At 26.6% G+C, this 15114-nt stretch overlaps 2 protein-coding genes across 14 annotated transcripts in view; both read left to right on the top strand.

Annotated features, from left to right (window-relative positions):
• LOC119600373 (E3 ubiquitin-protein ligase RNF181 homolog) overlaps positions 1-15114 on the top strand; it is a 71607-nt gene that overhangs the window by 21378 nt on the left and 35115 nt on the right. For all 4 annotated transcript variants that reach the window (XM_037950553.1, XM_037950555.1, XM_037950554.1 and 1 more), the window contains exon 2: positions 3815-3861. The gene's annotated coding sequence lies outside the window, so the exon portion shown is untranslated. The remainder of the gene's footprint in view (positions 1-3814; positions 3862-15114) is intronic.
• Positions 1-15114, top strand: part of LOC119600371 (serine/threonine-protein kinase OSR1) — a 67604-nt gene that overhangs the window by 21407 nt on the left and 31083 nt on the right. For 8 of the 10 annotated variants that reach the window (XM_037950541.1, XM_037950549.1, XM_037950542.1 and 5 more), the window contains exon 2: positions 3815-3861. The gene's annotated coding sequence lies outside the window, so the exon portion shown is untranslated. Of the gene's footprint in view, positions 1-3814; positions 3862-13912; positions 14533-15114 lie in introns of those variants that run through there. The other 2 variants (XM_037950551.1, XM_037950552.1) reach the window with 2 other exon arrangements.

Genomic DNA, 15114 nt, shown 5'->3' with positions numbered 1-15114 from the left:
CGTTATTCATTTCGCGTAAATTTTTTGATTTCTATTTTATACTTTCATCGATTTTGCTTAATTTGCAACAGGTGCGCTGCTGACTGGCTGGCTGGCTGCAGCTAACCCAAAAATGATTATATTTGTAACATTTGTTTCTAAACTAAAATGACAAATTTAATAAATGATAACATGAACAAATGTTTGTTGAATATACATATACAATATTTTTAGGAAATTTTAAATAAATTTATTTGTAGCAAAGCCATAAATGTACATAAATCTCATTTTCATTAACAAACCTCTGAAATTAAGATATAGTTTTTTTTAAATCAAAATATTTTTTCTTATTATTTTAGCATTTCTGTTTTTAGTATAAAAATACATTTTTCATTTTGCAAATAAATTTAGTAAAATTTATTTAATATAAAAATAATTATTTATATGTTTAGATTTTAATATTGCTAAATTACATTTATAATATTTTCTGGCCCATTAGGGCTGTTAGGAGAATTTAAAAAATTCAAATTTGATTAAAATTTTGTTCAATGCTGCTTGTTTTACACTAACGCAAATAATGAACAAATGTAGACTAGACTATGGACTAGACTCTAGACTATATACAAGACTATAGACTTGACTATAGACTTGACTAGAGACTCGACTATGGACTATACTATAGACTAGACTATAGACTTGACTATAGACTTGACTATAGACTTGACTAGAGACTCGACTATGGACTAGATTATAGACTAGACTGTATACTACACAAAAACTAGACTACTAGACTAACATCGCAATCTTGTATTTAGCAGAGGAAATAAAACTGTCATAGAATAACCAACCAGCCAAATATAGTAGACTATTGGCTAGACTATAAACTACAGAATAGACTATAGACTAAACTACATAATATGGTATAGACTAGACTATAGACTAGACTATACTATGGACTAGACTATAGACTAGACTATAGACTAGACTCTAGACTAGACTATAGACTAGACTCTAGACTATACTATATCTAGACTATAGACTAGACTATAGACTTGACTTTAGACTTGACTATAGACTCGACTATAGTCTAGACTATAGACTAGGCTTAGTCTACAGCACTATAAACTAGACTTTAGACTAGAATATATACAAGACTATAGACTCGAATATAGCCTTGACTGTAGACTACACTATAAACTAGTCTATACTACAAACTAGACTATATACGATACTATAGACTCGACTATAGACTCGACTATAGACTCGACTATAGACTCGACTATAGACTAGACTATAGACTAGACTATAGACTACACTATAGACTAGACTATAGACTATAGAATAACCAACCAGCCAAATATAGTAGACTATTGGCTAGACTATAAACTAAAGAATAGACTATAGACTAAACTACATAATATGGTATAGACTAGACTATAGACTAGACTATACTATGGACTAGACTATAGACTAGACTATAGACTAAACTACATAATATGGTATAGACTAGACTATACTATGGACTAGACTATAGACTAGACTATAGACTAGACTCTAGACTAGACTATAGACTAGACTCTAGAATTTACTATATCTAGACTATAGACTAGACTATAGACTTGACTTTAGACTTGACTATAGACTCGACTATAGACTCGACTATAGTCTAGACTATAGACTAGGCTTAGTCTACAGCACTATAAACTAGACTTTAGACTAGAATATATACATGTCTATAGACTCGAATATAGCCTTGACTGTAGACTTCACTATAAACTAGACTATACTATAGACTAGACTATATACGATACTATAGACTCGACTATAGACTCGACTATAGACTAGACTATAGACTAGACTATAGACTAGACTATAGACTAGACTATAGACTAGACTATAGACTAGACTATAGACTAGACTATAGACTAGACTATAGACTAGACTATAGACTAGACTATAGACTAGACTATAGACTAGACTATAGACTAGACTATAGACTAGACTTTAAACTACACTTTATACTAGACTTTGAACTACACTATAGACCAGATTTTAGACTAGATTATAGATTAGACTACATAGACTACAGATTAGACTAGACTATACACTAGACTAGAGCCTACACTATAGACTAGACTTTAGACTACGCTATAAACTGGACTTTAGACTACACTATAGACTAGACTTTAGACTACGCTATAGACTAGACTTTAGACTACACTATAGACTAGACTATATAGTAGACTATAGAATACACTATATATTACACTAAGGACTACATTATAGACTAGACCTATTGTGCGGTTTTTTTTTCGATATCAAAAAGTACTGAAAAAATTATTAAAGTACTAAAGTTTCCCTGCCTGCTTCACACTTCTTCTTACCTGTTTTTAAAATTCGCCAAAAATATACATATAAACTTAAAAATGACAATTATGTAAGAATTACAACAAAAATTTATTATCATTTTAATTAAAACATTCTTCATACATATTTATATTTATTTTTACACGAGTTTTTTTTCAAAATTTATTTTGAATACTTTTTTCTTACAACGAATGAATTATTTTTTGATATAAATCATTTGTAACAATTTCAATCCTAATTTGCCATTTTCTCTAGGGAAAATTTGTTGTTGTTTTCATTTTTATTTTGAGTCGAAAATTTATTTGCGGCACGTTTTTTTTATAATGTCTTAATGAATTGGTGTCTTTATTATTTTGGTTTTAACAAATTTATAATGACATACCCGTGTTATTTCTTTTTTTCTCGTTTTAAATTAAAAGAAAGTCCACGTTTTTTGATTATATCTAAAACAAAGCTGTGTGTATATATATTTTGGCCTATGTGTCTTTGTCTTTCTTTCCACAATTTACCTCGTTCCCTTTCAAATTCGCCCTTTAAGTGTAAACCAAGCAAAACTGTTAAGAAATTTTTTTGGTTGCCATATTAATTTTGAAAAAAAGTCTGAAGTCTATATTTGATCACATGTATAGTTCTTGAGCTAGATGTAATTCCAGTTTTTATACATTTTTATTGAACTCGCATATCAAAACTGCAATTTTCAGTTTTTGTAATACTTCAGTCGTCTGGGTTGGTAATTTGATATTTTTATAACATGTGATAAAAATGTTTTCAATCACGTTCCCTCCAGCCAGACACTGTTGACGTCTTTTGTGTAAATACTACGTGATTTGTAGCGATTATTTTCATGAAAATTCTCATTGATTTATGACGGACACATTGACATTCTCTTGTCTTTAAAGTTCTTTCCCCTGTCAAGTAGTAAATAATCTTATTTGTTTTTCAATTGTTTAATTTATATATATTTTTTTTTTTGTCAAAATGCTAATAATAATTGTTTATTTTTCAATTATTTTTAAAATATTTAAAGGGGATTTTGTGCAATAAAAAATAAACAAAAGTAAAAGTCAAGGTTGTTTTCAAATTCATTATTTGAAAAATGTTTCTTTGAGTGTACTAGAAAATTGAGTTAAATAAACATACAAAGTTTTTTATTTAAGTGTATATTTTAAGAACTTTAACATATTTTTTTATTTAATAAGTGTGGTTTTATGTTCTTTAATGTTTATTTTAATTTTTTTACCTAATATTTATTTATTTGTTGAAATTTTTTTGGTATTTACTTTTTTCTAACACTTATTATTAGCAAAAAATTGCTATTGTTTAAATTTTTTATGGATTTTAGTTAAATATACAAATTTTTTTGTATAAACATCCCTAGAGTGGTTTGTTGCCGGTTTGTCTTTCTATAAATAATAATTTTAATTATTGCGCATATTTTTAATTTGTATTTTATTCTTCTTTTTTGCAGATAACACCGTTTAAAATCAACAACGTTATTTTTAGAGTTATTTAAAGGTGAGTTTTTATTTGAATCTAAACTTCATACTTACTTATAAATAATTTCTAAATATATAAATGCACAAAAAATTATTAAAGACATTTTTAAACTTTTAATTCAAGTTGTAAATTAGAATTGAATTTTTGCCTTTTTTTCCTTAACTTCCAAAAAGTCTAATTTCTTAAACCATTTTAAATTTTAAAAACAAACCTTGTTTTTCCGATCAATATCTAATAAATTTTTCACTTTTCTAAAAAAAAATATTTTTTATAAAAGGAGAATATTTACAAATTTAGCACAAATAATTTTTTATTTAAAAAATTTCGTTAATTTTCTAAAAATTATGCTTTTACCCAGCTAGCATTTTCTTACAATTTTTGATCACATTCGAGTCATTTATGACTCTTCTGCACGATTAAAATGATCATATATGCGCTTATTTTCTAATCATAAATGATACATTAGTCGGGATAAAATGGTACCATATCCGCGACTCTTCTAAACTAGTCTTTTATGAGCCCCACTTCTAATCTGTTCTGAATCATATTTTTATAATTTTTGAATCATTAATGAGCCGTCTTACTGGTCGTTTTAGAATTATTTTCGAATCATATTATAGTCATTTTTGAGTCTTTTCTGAGTATTTTTTATTTTGTTACAGACAAATACAATAGAAAAGAAAACAGTTTTTGATCTTCCGACTGCGTGAAATGTAACCACAAAATAAATTAGTGATTGCTGTACATTTTGTTATTATTTTTCAAATAAAACAGATTTTGAACATTAATTAGAATTATTTAGACTTAGTTAGTATATACTCAGCTATCATTTTTTGAAATTTTTCATCACATTCGAGTCATTTATGACTCTTCTGTACGATTAAAATGATCATATATGCGCTCATTTTCTGATCATAAATGATACATTCGTCGAGTCATTTATGAGCCCCACTTCTGATCAATTATGACTCATTTTTTAATCTTTTTTGAGTCATTAATGAGCCAAATAACTGGTCGTTTTTGATTTATTTCCGAATCATATTTTAGTCATTTTTGAGTCTTTTCTGAGTAATTTTTATGTTTGTTACAGACAAATACAATACAACAGAAAACAGTTTTTGATCTTCCGACTGCGTGAAATTTAACTACAAACTAAATTCATAAACAATCATATTTCAAACATCTGGATGACCTATTTATTATTGCTGTACATTTTGTTATTGTTTTTCAAATAAAACAGATTTTGAACATTAATTGGAATTATTTAGACTTAGTTTAGTGATTATTCGCCCAACTATCTTCCGTACAACATCATTAAACATATAAAATTATTATAATTAAAGCATAATATAATTTCAATTTCCTTGACAGAAAATCACGCAAATTCAAATACTTATACATTTAATTTTATAAACGAAATGAGAATTATATCAACTCATTTTATGCCACACAAAATGTTTTGCTAACTCTAAAAGAGTCTCTTCTGAGCCCCATTTCTAATCAGTTTCGACTAATTTTTGAATCGTTTTTGAGTCATTTTTAAGTGTAAGTGTTGTTGTTTCATTACAAACAGAAACAATTACATAAGGAACAATTTTAGATCTTCTAACTGCTTGAAATATGACCACAAAATAAGTTTTTTAAAACCATCGTATTTTAAACACTAGGATCAATTTATGACTTCTATAAATTTTGTTATTGTTTTTCAAATAATTAGTTTTAAATCATACATCTGGTTCATTTTCGAGTCATTTTTTAAGCGCTCAACTTATTAATCACTTTTAGGTCATCAAAAGGAGTCAAAAATGACTCAGTTTACTGATTAATCATCCAACAATCTTCCAAATGCTAGCTGGGTAGTCACCTAACTATCTTCCGTAGAACATCATAAAACATATATAATTATTATAATTAAAGCATAATATAATTTCAATTTCCTTGATAGAAAATCTACTTTATAAATATCACACAAATTGAAATACTTATACATTTAATTTTATAAACGAAATGAGAATTTATCAACTCATTTTAGGCCACACAAAATTTTTCGCCAACTCTTCTAAAAGAGTATTTTCTGAGCTCATTTTCTAATCAGTTTCGACTCATTTTTGAGTAATTTTTAAGTGCAAGTGTGTCTATTCCATTGCAAACAAAAACAATTACATAAGAAACAATTTTAGATCTTCCAACTGCTTGAAATATGATCACAAAATAAGTTTTTAAAACCATCATATTTTAAAAACCAGGATGATCAATTTATGATTGCTATACATTTTGTTATTGTTTTTCAAATAATCAGTTTTCAATCATATATCGGGATCATTTTCGAATCATTTTTTAAGCGCTCAACTTATTAATAACTTTAATGTCCAAAAAAACAAAACATAAGTTTAAGAAAATTTTGTATAATTTTTTTTTTTTTTAATAATTTAAAAATAATTAATTTATTAAAATCACGAATAATTGTCTACAAAAAGAGCATTTTTCGAAAATATAATATTTCTATAAACAGAAAATTTTCTATAAAAAATTTTGAAATTTTTGAAAATTTAACAGAAAATATTATTTTATGAAATATTTTTATGAAAACATCAATTTAAAAAAAAAAATTCTATAAAAAAAAGTTTTTTTTTTTTTAATAATAAAGAGAATTTTTTAAAATTATCTTTTTTAAAATTATTTTTCTAAAGAAACTGTCTATAAAAAATTGAATTTTTTAAAATTTGCTATGAAAAAAAGAGGATTTTTGAAAAATATCTATAAAAAAGAAATATTTTGGAAAATTTTTTAATAAAAAGAGAATTTTCCGAAAATTTTTATAAAAACAAGAATTTTTCAAAATTTTCTATAAAATTACATTTTTTCAAAATGATTTTTGCAAATCATTAACAATAAAATAGATTTTCCTTTTATTCAAAATGTTATTTAAATACTAGATAATAAAAAAGAGACTTTAATAAAAGGGCTTTCGCTAGTGAACTAATATTGTAGTTCAGCAAGTCTGGCAAAACTGTCACAGGTCGCAAAACCACAAAAACAATAGACTCTTTTAAAAGGACTAACGATCTTTGCAAAACCAAATTAATCACACATATCCTTTTTAAAGTAAAATATTTCGTGTTAAAATTAAGAGATATCTCAAAGAATACTACCTTTTGTAAATTTACTACTAACAGTGATTTTCGCCAAAATAAAACGCTCACAGTCGCCATTGTAATGTAAACTTTAAAGCCATCGCTTTTATTTTGTTTACACACATGTACCTACTTAATACATAGGTGAAGTCAGAGAATGAATGATCCCAATAAGCAAAAACCTTTGAAATGATGTAAATGTATATTTGAAAACCTATTCAAATTTCATACATAGCCTTTGAGAACAAATTTGAAAATTTTTGTTTTCAAATGGAAAATTATGGCCTTCTCAAACAAAAAGGCAGTTAGAAATCAAACGTATTTTTCAAATGTATTTCAAATTTAAAAAAAGGCTAGAGGTAAGCTTGAAACTAAAAAAATTTTCAAACGTATTTCAAGTATTCTTTATTATTATTTTCATACATATTTCAAACCCTAATTATAATGCTAACTATTGCAAAATTCATATATTTTTTTACATCACCTGAAAATAAAACATTCATACATTTATTTTAGCATATTTTTCTTTTATATCTCCGATTATTTCTCCTATATTTAACGTTTTTTCGCTCCCTTGCTGTAGAAAAAATGTTCTGTTTTTATTTTTCTAAAATAATTTATTTTTTGAAAGAAACTTTTCTAAGTTCAATTAAAACAAAACTTTGAAAATTTTATAAATATCACACATTATATTTTTTTAAGCGTTTTTTGAAATTATCATGTTTATTTCAAAGGCTAAACCAAAGAATAAATAAGAAATGAAACTGTTGTCAAAAGTACCTAAGTCTACTGTCATCCGGTACCTAACTCTAAGAATGTATTAGTAGAATTCTCAAGTCAACATAGTTGCAAAAAATCGTATTGAAAAATATTGAAAAAAAAATATTACATTTCAATTTATACTTTGAAAGGTTTCTTAAGATAATTTCCACATATTTTATCTACAAACTTTTTATAAACACGTCTATATGTTTTTTAATCTATAATATTGAAAAAATAAATTATTTATTTGAAATATTTTTTTCGTTTACCATACGAAAATTTACAACATTGTTTTTTTTAGTTTTAATTTCAACCAACAAAAATTCAAAGTCAAAAAATAAAAAATATTTTTTTTTTCGTTTGTAAAAAATATATTATTTTCGGGCTATTAAATGTGTTTAAATTGTGCAAAAAAATTATAAAGTATAATGTTAAGTGATAAAAAATATTTCAAAGTGCTATTATCCTCAAATTTTCGCGAAAAAGTTTTGAAGTTTGGAGAGAGAATAAAATTTTTACATATGTGTTGGATTTACACAGCACTCGTCTGTGAGAAGAGCATAATGTTATTGTTGTAAAAAAATGACAGCGTTTCACTTCTTGTTTATTCTTTGGGCTAAACTTTAAAATTTGAAAACAATTTGGAAAATACATTATTTAGTTAAGAAAATTTTCAAAAATATTCACAGGTTTGAATCGATGTTTATTGGGATAGATCTCAACTGTGTTACTTGTAATCGTATGTGGTTGCTGCTTGGTGTTTTTATTATTGTGTTTTATTTTTAAATCGTTTATTCAATTAAAATAGGCTGGTTATAACAGAAAGCATACACATTTTGCTAAAAATAGATTGTTATTATGCAAAATGACTACTTTATGCTAAATTTAAATATTTTTTTTATTAAAAATTTGCCATTCACACAATAAGTACTTGTGCGCAAATAATAAACAATCAACATACAACAATATAGTTATAGAAAATAGTGTTTACAACATTTGGGGAGAAAAAAATTATAGACAAAAAACTAAACAAGGGTCACAAGACAGAGTTGCCGGTATTAGATCATAAATTTAAATAGTCTTCGATTAAAAGATTTGACAAAAATGTCAAAAAATGAGATCGTTGAACTCATTAACAAATACTGAGTTAAATAAGTACTTACCTTTATATATTACTATTTAGGTGTAAGTCATTACTAGACTTCTTATAAGAAATGCAGAGGGTAGTAAGTAGTTATTGAATGATGATGAGTAACTAAAAGTCTTGACCAAGATTTTGCTGGCAAATATCAAACTGTTTTTATGACTTATCAGGTTTTTATGGAAAAATTTATCAAGCAATATCCGGAAATAGAAATTTTAATGAAATATTTGTTTTAAAGGTTTTATCGAAGTTTTTGTAACCACCATCATGGGTCGAGATGGATGAAATGAAGCATATAAAATTCTTTTATATGCATTATCCTTCTCCTAAAGAAGATCCCCTTCTGAATATCACTTTAACGATCGTAATTAGCTTAAAATTGCCACTATAACAATGAAATTTGAAATAAGCAAGTTTTATATTAACTATAAATCATCCTACTTAATTTTATAAGGATCAGTCTATAATTGACCCTAACCCCTAATTAAGGGTCCCTTCAGAAAATTTCTTTAAAGTCCAAATCTAGTACAAATATGAAATTTGATATAAACAAGGTATATGTATATTAACTAAAATCTTCGTACAATCGGTCCATAATTGACCCTAACCCCTTCAGAAAATGTCTTTAACTCTCATAACTACCTTTACCAGCAAAAATTCGACCTAAATAAGTTTTATAGGAAATTTTATCTCTCTGGCAAATTTCATAAGATTCATAATATTCATAATATTGGATCCAAGCCCCTCTACTTTAGGACCATGTCAGAAAACGATTAAAATGCTCATAAATTGCTTAAAAGTCATGTATAGCGATGAAATTCGATATAATCAAGTTTTCTTTAAAATTATATGTGGATCGGTTCATGATTAACCCATACATACATAACACCTCTTTTACTTTATTATTATATTATTCGATAAAAAGGATTTCATTTAAACACTAATATCTTTAAATTCTTTAGCGATCAGTTCATAATCCAAACTCCCTAAAGGGCGTATTTCAAAAATCATATTCCTATTCATAACCGACTATTAAATTCAGTATTAAACTAATGAATTATTAAATCGTGTTAACATATGCTTTGTTAATTGGTCTAAACATAAGATTCGTTATACCCGAATATAACTGTTGCCTGTTTGAAAATAAAAAACTTCCTAAAACTCTTCTTCGCACTTTTTATGTATGTTTTGGCGATTTTATACTTCTTTAATTTAAGGAACAAAATCCCTGTACACAATTGGACAAATTGGCAACTCTCGTGTTAACCCAGCAAAAGTATTAAAATTAGATTAATTCAAGAAATTACTGAGAAAAAGAAAACTGAATTTCTTTCGCTATTAAATATTTGTGTTCATGTTTATATTTTATTAAAATGAAATGAATGTTTTGCTGGGTTAGCTACAAATTCAAAATATGTTTTTAATTTTTCTATGTCAATTTATTTTGTAGTTTGTTGCCAGTTGACATGTATTTAAAACACTACAATGACTATAGCAGCAGCAACAACAACAATCAAATCACTCACATAAACATTAGTTTCATAAAAACAACAACAACATAATCATAATAAAACATAACATAACATAATCATAATAAAATTATTACATAAACATAATAAATGAACTTGACAGTTTTCATCATAAGAAAATTTATTTTTAAAAGAGAAAATTATTGTAATGTTTTTCAAATCAGCTGATTTTGAAGACAATTTTAAATACCTTTCTTGTAATGTTGTTTACCTAATTTTTTTAAATACTTGTTCAATGTGATCATAAATGTTTGTCTCAATAAATGAAAATCAAAATAATATTTCTCATTTTACAATGGTTCAATTTACAAATAGTTGCTGCTGTTTGTAAAATTTAAAACTCACGTGAATTGCTTATTTAAATACAAATATTATTCGTTGATGTGTTTACTTTTTTTTAAATTTCTTTTGTAAAAATATTTATTGCATTTCTGCAGTTTGTTTCGTATGATTTTGCTTATTAAATGCTTTTTTTAATTGTAGCGTTTTTTCCTAATTGAGTGTGGGAAAATGTAAATGAATGCCCTACATTGAGCACTAAAAATAAGTCACGTTGAGTTTAAGCATAATTTTTTATTTAGTTTTCCTCAAATATTTGTTAGGTGTGAACGTACCGTAAGAGTGGCAAATACATCAATTACTGTTACAAATACATTGGTTACGGTCTGCTAAATTGTCAAAGAAATATAATCATTTATTTATTTAGTTTATGTTGATTTGTGGTCTTTGCTCTATGAGTAAGTAGTAAAAATAATTTGGCATGATTTCCTAGGCGCCTTTTTGTTTTCTTTTTTTAATTAAAAAGTTTTTATTTAGATTTAGTTTTAATTAAAAATAACAAATAAACAAAAATATAATACAATTATTTTTATTTTGTTATGTGCTTAACACTGTCAAGTATTTACATTTAAAATCTTTTCTGTAATATTATTTATTGTTTTCAAAATGAAGGTCTTAAGCTTAAGGTTCTAATGCTTCCCAGAGAAAAATAGGATTATAGCATTGGTTATGAATGGAAATGTGATAAGCCTATATCTATAAATTTGTTACCAGACATGGGGAACTCAGCACTTTAGTGCTTTTTGATATCGAAATATACCGCGGTACCCCACGACAGTTTCGGTACTTTTTATAACTTATAAACTCCTGATAAATAATCTAGTCTGTAGTCTAATCTATAATCTAGTCTGTAATCTAGTCTGTAGTCTAATCTATAATCTAGTCTATAATCTAGTCTGTAGTCTAGTCTGTAGTCTAATCTATAATGTAGTCTATAATCTAGTCTATACTCTAGTCTGTAGTCTAGTCTATAGTCTAGTCTATAGTCTAGTCTATAGTATAGTCTATAGTATAGTCTATAGTATAGTCTATAGTATAGTCTATAGTCTAGTCTAGTCTATAGTCTAGTCTATAGTCTAGTCTATAGTCTGGTCTATAGTCTAGTCTATAGTCTAGTCTATAGTCTAATCTATAGTCTAGTCTATATTCTAGTCTATAGTCTAGTCTATAGTCTAGTCTATAGTCTAGTCTATAGTCTAATCTATAGTCTAGTCTATAGTCTAGTCTATAGTCTAGTCTAGTCTATAGTCTAGTCTAGTCTAGTCTATAGTCTAGTCTCTAGTCTAGTCTATAGTCTAGTCTATAGTCTAGTCTATAGTCTAGTCTATAGTCTAGTCTATAGTCTAGTCTATAGTCTAGTCTATAGTCTAGTCTATAGTCTAGTCTATAGTCTAGTCTATAGTCTAGTCTATAGTCTAGTCTATAGTCTAGTCTATAGTCTAGTCTATAGTCTAGTCTATAGTCTAGTCTATAGTCTAGTCTAGTCTATAGTCTAGTCTATAGTCTAGTCTATAGTCTAGTCTATAGTCTAGTCTATAGTCTAGTCTATAGTCTAGTCTATAGTCTAGTCTATAGTCTAGTCTATAGTCTAGTCTATAGTCTAGTCTATAGTCTAGTCTATAGTCTAGTCTATAGTCTAGTCTATAGTCTAGTCTATAGTCTAGTCTATAGTCTAGTCTATAGTCTAGTCTATAGTCTAGTCTATAGTCTAGTCTATAGTCTAGTCTATAGTCTAGTCTATAGTCTAGTCTATAGTCTAGTCTATAGTCTAGTCTATAGTCTAGTCTATAGTCTAGTCTATAGTCTAGTCTAGTCTATAGTCTAGTCTATAGTCTAGTCTATAGTCTAGTCTATAGTCTAGTCTATAGTCTAGTCTATAGTCTAGTCTATAGTCTAGTCTATAGTCTAGTCTATAGTCTAGTCTATAGTCTAGTCTATAGTCTAGTCTATAGTCTAGTCTATAGTCTAGTCTATAGTCTAGTCTATAGTCTAGTCTATAGTCTAGTCTATAGTCTAGTCTATAGTCTAGTCTATAGTCTAGTCTATAGTCTAGTCTATAGTCTAGTCTATAGTCTAGTCTATAGTCTAGTCTATAGTCTAGTCTATAGTCTAGTCTATAGTCTAGTCTGTAGTCTAGTCTATAGTCTATTCTGTAGTCTAGTCTATAGTCTATTCTATAGTTTATTCTGTAGTCTAGTCTAAAGTCTATTCTATAGTCTATAGTCTAGTCTATATTCCAGTCTATAGTATATAATATAGACTACATTTTTTTTATAGTCTAGTCTATAGTGTAGTGGACTCCAGAAAAAGGCTGAAAAAATGTGAGTTGAGAGATGAAATTCGACAAATTTACCAAACTTTATCAGGATCGGTCCATTTATGACCCTATCCCTCATATAAGTTATTTTGATTTGAAGCAAAATTACGGTTTAAAGTATAAACAAAATTTTTTTAAACATTTTAATAATAAACATCAAATTTATCACTTTTCTAATTAAGAAATTATTAAAATTGTCATTAACAAAGGTGTGTTATTATTTTTAAAAGTTAGTATTGTCATAAATCAAGTAAATTTTTTTTTAAATTCATAAACGTGGCAAATTTAAGTTTTTGTACAAAAAATATGACTTTGTATCGGTTAATGACATGCAGTTCAGAAAAGAAAAAAAATCGCGACATAAAATTTAAATAGTTTTTGTTGATTCTGTCTTCAAATGTTTTTCAAAAACAAAAAATTCGCATGAGTATAATGAACCTTTTCGGTGTTTGTTTTTTTGCGTATTTTATTTAAAATTTTAAATAACATTTAAACAGCAACTAATGAAAAGATCATTAGACGTCCTTGTTATAGTTGAGGTTATTTTGTGTATGGATGAATGAACTTTTTTTCGTAGATAAAATGTATATAAAATTTTAAAAACTGTCATACATCAAGTTATTAATATGCATTTACTAATAGTTTTTTGTTTTGTGTTTAAAATTTTTAAATAAAATAGATTTATCTAATGTTTGTTTTTAATATTTAAATTTTTTGCTCTCCCCATAGTTTTGAGTATTTTATGAGTGAGCTTATTTCATTTACACTCGAAAGAAAATTTCATTGAAGCATATAAAAACAATTCATTATTTAAAACACAATTTTTTGGGTTTAGTTCTAATGATCATCTGCTGTTCGTGATCATTACTCTCATACAAGTGATGCCATACACACACGGTTTTCTTCGCGTCTTAATGTTAAACGCGCGCGCGCTTTTTGTTTCGTTTTAATAAAAGTATTAAATTAATAATAACACAATAATAATATTAAACAGAAATAAACCATTACAAAAAAAGGTGAAAAAATTCAATCAATTGTTTAAATTGTTTACTTTACTTAGCAAAAAAAAAATCATTAAATAAAGAAGAATAAAATATCCGATAAAAACTAAACCAGCCATACAATTTTTAAATATTTTTTTTATAAATAAATACCACAATTAATTTCAAGTGCATTTCAATTAACACCTTTTAAAAAACGAAATGGAAAAATAAGAAATTTTTTCTTAAATCTGTCGGTTTTTTTTTATAAATTTTATTTTAAGTGTTTGTGTGCTTTTGTACTTAAAGTTCAAAATATAAACACAAAAGTGGCTAAAAATAACAACAAATATTTTAATTAACACAAATTTTAAATTAAAAATAAACATAAACAAATATAAATTTATCAGAAGATACAAAATCAATTTGGAAAATTTTTGACTTGGAAACATTGTTCGTTAAACAAATTTTAAAGTATTAAAGAGTAAGAAAAATTGCCCTTAACTTAAAACTAAATAACTTAACTTTTCGCTTCTAACTTCATATTTAACATTTGTATAGTAAACAAAACATTGCACCGCATGAAAGAATCTAAGTGTACAAATAATTTAACAAAAAAAGTGTTCCTTTCTATTCACAAGATATTAACATTTTTGAGGCTTTCTAAATTAATATTTCCAACTTCACAAAACTAATTCCCGAATTCAAGCACTCCTTACTGAAGAAGGGCCTATGACTGAACTGAACTAGAAGTGATCTAGAACTTAACTAGAAGTGAACTAAAATTGAACTTGAACTAAAATAGAATTGAACTAGAACTGAAAGAGAACTGAACTAAAAGCGAACAATAACTGAATCAGAACTGAACTAGAACTGAACTAGAACTGAACTAGAACTGAACTAGAACTGAACTAGAACTGAAATAGAACTGAACTAGAACTGAACTAGAACTGAACTAGAACTGAACTAGAACTGAACTAGAACTGAACTAGAACTGAACTAGAACTGAACTAGAACTGAACTAGAACTGAACTAGAACTGAACTAGAACTGAACTACACCATTTC

The sequence above is a fragment of the Lucilia sericata genome, unplaced genomic scaffold (assembly GCF_015586225.1).
Source record: "Lucilia sericata isolate MDLA Ls3-8-SP2 unplaced genomic scaffold, ASM1558622v1 Contig000111F_arrow, whole genome shotgun sequence".
Classification (NCBI taxonomy): domain Eukaryota; kingdom Metazoa; phylum Arthropoda; class Insecta; order Diptera; family Calliphoridae; genus Lucilia; species Lucilia sericata.
This window is presented reverse-complemented; position numbering and strand designations above follow the sequence as displayed.